This window comes from Tamandua tetradactyla, chromosome 7 (genome assembly GCF_023851605.1).
Source record: "Tamandua tetradactyla isolate mTamTet1 chromosome 7, mTamTet1.pri, whole genome shotgun sequence".
NCBI classification, from domain to species: Eukaryota; Metazoa; Chordata; class Mammalia; order Pilosa; family Myrmecophagidae; genus Tamandua; species Tamandua tetradactyla.
In genome coordinates, this window is record NC_135333.1 from 124,093,379 (window position 1) to 124,098,835 (window position 5,457).

Genomic DNA, 5,457 nt, shown 5'->3' on the forward strand with positions numbered 1-5,457 from the left:
AAGAATCTTCTCTCAGTTGCTTGTGAAAATGTCGTAGGAGCTCACAGGTCATCCTGGAGGGTCATTTCAAGGATTGAGCAAGACCCTGAAGGTGCTGAGAAAAAAACAAAAACAGCAAATGGCTTGAGAATTCAGAGAGAAAACTGAAACCAAGCTAAGAGATATCTGCAATGACACAGTGTCTCTTTTGGAAAAAGTCTTTTGCAAGTAGAAAGTAAACTTTCTATTTGAAAATAAAAGATACTGTTGGTCACTTGACTGAGGTTGCTGCTGGTGGAAAGCATTGTAGATCAGTAACAAGTATATCAGGAAGCTTTGGTAATCAGCAAAAAAGAAATATAACCAACATACCTATCAGATTGGGTCTGACCCTTAACTCTCTGTATTCTGTTATGAGATTCCAAAGCCCTGGAGAAATCCTGCTTTCTTGCAAAGATATGTTTTGGTGAAACCATTACTGAAAAACTTGATGCCAGTCAGTGAAGAACCATCCAAAGACAGGACAGTAGTGCAATTATTGAGAGAATTGTTTGTAAACATTGCATATGCAAGGAGACAAAGCTGAAAACAGCCATTCTGCCGTGATGAGGAGGAGGAGGGGGAAATTAACCAGGCTTCCAACTTTTGTCTACATGTGCAGTGTTTGAGGACACCTATAATATTAGAGGGAACAGTCCCTGCATAAGATTGCCCCCACTTCTGACACCAAATGCAAGTTGCAAGTTCAGGGAGCTCCTAAAACCACCCTTAGGTTAAATTCATTATAAAGATTCACTGAAAAACAGTTAAAGTTTTGCACAGGGAAAGAATACAGATTAAAATAAGCCAAGGGATTTAAATATAAGAACTAGTACCATAAAGATTCTAGAAGAAAATGTAGAGAAACATCCTCAAGATCTAGTAATTGGAGGCAGCTTCTTAAACTTTACACCCAAAGCACAAGCAACAAAAGAAAAATTAGATAATTGGGAATTTCTCAAAATCAAATCAGTAATACCACAGCAACCCTAGGAGTAAATAAAGGGGGGAGGGACAAGAGTTATGGGGAGGTTTAGATTTTCTATTTGGCAAAAGTGTGTTTATTGGTTATCTTTCTCTTGGGAACAATAAAATTATCTAAAATTGAGATTGTGGATGGACTGTGGACTTTGGACATTATACATGATTCCTAATGAATGCGGGTGGCTGAAGAGGCACTGACTGAGAAGTAGAGTGGGGAATGATGGTGTATACATATGATCGAATATTGTGCTGCTACAAAAAGGAATAAAGTTGTGAGGCATGCAACATTGTGAAAACCTGTGGGACACTGGGTGATGCAAAATAAGCCAGAAAAAAAAGAGCAATTATGGTATGGTCTCCCTTAGAAAATGCTTATAAGAAAACAGGGGCCTAGGTTGTAAACCCTTGTAGCAGTCACATTTTGTCTAGAGTGGTAATTATTATTCCTGGATTTTCAGAGGATGTTTTATATATGTATAACCTGTTATTCAGAGATAAAAATGAAGGTGATCAGGTCAGGACTAAAGTAACTGAGAACACAGGGGTAAGAAAGACATTGTGCATAGTTTAGAACCTCATTTACTCTTTGAGACCAAAGGAAGAAAGGTTTATTTTGTCCAGAACCTAAATTTTCTGTAGCACATAACCTAACTCAACCTGTCTAGGCAGCTCATTTAAACAATCGAAACACAGGGAGCTCAGAATAAAAATGAGGGCCTTTAATCCTGTATAGCTTAATGAAATGCCTGGATCTATCCCAAAATATATTAAGCAGATAATCCAAAAGTATTGGCAAAGTTCCTTAAAGGAGGAGAAAAAAAAAAAAGGAACTATTAAACCTTACCACCAGGGAAACCCCTGATACTGTGCAAACATCAGGGACACCCAAATCCATAGGCCAAGCCCTTGATCATGAGACTTGCTCTTGTGAAGCTTGTGTGTGTAGTGGAGAAGCTTAGCCTACCTATAGTATACCGAAGAGTTACTTCTGGAGGACCTCTTTTGTTGCTCAGATGTGGCCTACTCTCTCTAAACCCAAGTCTGCAAGTGAAATCATTGCCCTTCCCCCTACATGGAACATGACGTCCAGGGGTGAATGTCTCCCTGGTGGCATGGGAGATGACTCCCAGGGATGAATCTGGCCCTGGCACCATGGGATCAACAATGCCATCCTGAATGAAAGGGGGAAAAGCAGTGTAACAAATAACATATCGGTGGCTGAGAGAGTTCAAATAGAGTTGCGAGGCTACTCTGGAGGTTGCTCTTACACAAACGTCAGTTACACATTGCTACCTATCATAACTTGCCAAACCCCAGCCAAAATCCTTCCAGCCAATCCTAAAGAAAACCTATGGCAATATATAAGATTCCACAAGGGTTCTATGCACTAGGGTAACTTTCCAGAAGCCTACAACCTCCAGATGGGTCCCTGTACCAGATAAGTCCTGAAACCTAGAGGGACCAGACCTTCCAGAACATTAATTAGTTCCATCTCCCTACCTCTTATTAATGACAGCCCCTTCCAACACAAAAATGTTAGAATAGGTATAGCCCAAATACCCCTAAGGAGTGGGAGAAAGATCAAAGGTGATGGTAGAGTTATACAGAAAATGTCGGGTTTAACAAATGAGTATGATCACGGAATCATTAAATTGATATTTCTTTTAGTCTCCAGTATCTTAGAGCAGCTAGAAGTAAAAGCCTAAAATTGTGGAATTGTAACCCATACCAAACTCTGAAATCTGTTCTACAACAAATTGTGGTACTATGCTTTGAAATTTATTGTTTTGTTTTTTTTTTGTATATGTTATTTTTCACAAAAAAAGAAAAAAAGTCAATTGTGATGTTAAAAAAATATTTATTCCTTCTAGCCTCCAATGTTCTGGAGCAGCTAGAAGGAAAAATCTGAGATGATGGTGTAGTAGCCCGTGACAAACTCTGGGATCTGTCCTGCAGCTACTTGTTGAAGAGTGCTTTAAAAACTGTTGCTTTTTTCTTTCTTTGCTTTGTATATATATTATACAATAAAAAAACAAACCAATCAGCTAAGGAAGAAGCATATAGGGCAGTGCCCTGGAGAAGTACCCCATGCAGAACTCACAAGGTCCTCTCCCATCTGGCGTCAAGATGCAGTACTCTTCTGTATGGATTTGTGAAAATACACACAAATCCAAGATATTGGCAACAAGGTCAGCTCACCCATGCTCAGTATTCGGAGATTTTACTGGGGCTCAGTTACTTGCTGTCTGCATGGCAGAAACTTAGTCTCCAGGCCTTCCCAGAGGCCAAGACTTTGGTCCCCAGTTCCTTCCAAAGGCAGAACTGATACCACATGGCTCTGAGCCCCCATAAAAAATCACACTGTTAGACTTTCCGGTGTCCAGAACCCCCAGACAAACAAAACCACTCCTAATGGGCATGACATCCCAGGAGCCTACCTTTCATTTCACCTCCCAGGAGCTAAGGGCATGGACTCTCTTTTGGATGAGATGAATTCCTCACTACACACTGCCTTGTTCTAAAACTTATGCAGTATGCAAGTTGGCACCCATGCTATCTCACACATATTTCTGGCAAGTTTATGTTACTTCTGTTTTAATTTTGGTATTTCCTCTGTGGTTTTTATGATTAATATGGTAGTTAGATTCAGGTGTCAGCTTGGCTAGGTGAAGGTGCCTAGTTCTATTGCTGTGGACATGAGCCAATGGCATGTGAACCTCATCTGTTGTTAATTACATCTGCAGTCAGCTAGGAGGTGTGCCTGCTGCAATGAATAATGTTTGATTTAATTGGCTGGTGTTTAAATGAGAGACTCAACGTAGCACAGCCAAAGCAGCTCAGCCTACCTCATCTCAGTACTCACAGCTCAGCCCAGGCCTTTGAAGATGCAGAAAGGAGTCACCCTGGGGAAAGTTGTTGGAACCCAGAGGCCTGGAGAGAAGGCCAGCAGAGATTGCTCTGTGCCTTCCCGCATAAGAAAGAACCTCAGTTGAAATTTAGCTGCCTTTCCTCTGAAGAACTATATGTTAACTAAATAAATCTCTTTTTATTGAAAGCCAATCCATCTCTCATGTGCTGCATTCTGGCAGCTAGCAAACTAGAACAATTAATATTAGGTGTGTACCCCAAGAGACCCTCTTTTGTTGCTCAGATATGGCCTCTCTCTCCAGCCAACACAACAAGCAAACTCACCACCCTCCCCCTGTGTCCATGTGGGACATGACTCCCAGGGGTGTGGACCTTCCTGGAAATGTGGGACAGAAATCCTGGAATGAGCTGAGACTCAGCATCAAGGGATTGAGAAAAACCCTAGAATGAACTGAGACTCAGCATCAGGGAATTGAGAAAACCTTCTTGACCAAAAGGGGGAAGAGTGAAATGAGACAAAATAAAATGTCAATGGCTGAGAGATTCCAAACAGAGTCGAGAAGTTATCCTGGAGGTTATTCTTACACATTAAATAGATATCACCTTGTTAGTCAAGATGTAGTGGAGAGGCTGGAGGGAACTGCCTGAAAATGTGGAGCTGTGTTCCAGTAGCCATGTTTCTTGAAGATGATTGTATAATGATATAACTTTCACAGTGTGACTGTGTGATTGTGAAAACCTTGTGTCTGATGCTCCTTTTATCTACCTTATCAACAGATGAGTAAAACGTATGGAATAAAGATGAATAATAGGGGGAACAAATGTTAAAATAAATTTAGATTGAAATGCTGGTGATAGGTGGGGGGGGTGAGGGTATGGTATGTATGAATTTTTTTCTGTTTTCTTTTTCTTTCTTTTTCTGAATAGATGCAAATGTTACAAGAAATGATCATGATGATGAATATGTAACTATGTGATGATATTGTGAATTACTGATTATATATGTAGAACGGAATAATCAAAAGTTAGAATGTTTGCATTTGGTGTTTTTTGGTACTTAAAAAATTTTTTTAATTAATAATAAAAAAAATATTTGGCATGTAAAGCCAGTTAACATTTGGGAAGCTGTCTGTTTTCTTCTGGACATGGCCAGTAGGTGGATGTGGAACTTTTAGATGTTATGAATGTGTGGCATAGAGCTTTTGGTACTTCTGATAGCAGATAGATAGAAAAAAATACTCAATATAATCTGTTAGCTGGAAAATGCTCAGTATAGTAGCTAGAAAACTAATATAATCACTTCATTCAAGCCTTGAGTTATTTTAAGCACAAAAAGCCCTTGTTGAAATTGTTTGCTGTTGATCTAATCTCAACAACAAAAAACTTACTCTCTCTTTCCAGAAACCCTCTCAGCATTGCCTGCAGGATGATGCAAAAAAATTCACCAGATGATTAGTTAATCAACACCTTCTTCTCCTTGAAAAACAAGCTTGAATGAGGACTTATAAGATAACAGGATAGGCTGGCCAAACAACTTTTCCTCTTCTATTTTCTTTCCCTTCTGCTTTTTTTCTGGATCCTGCCCAT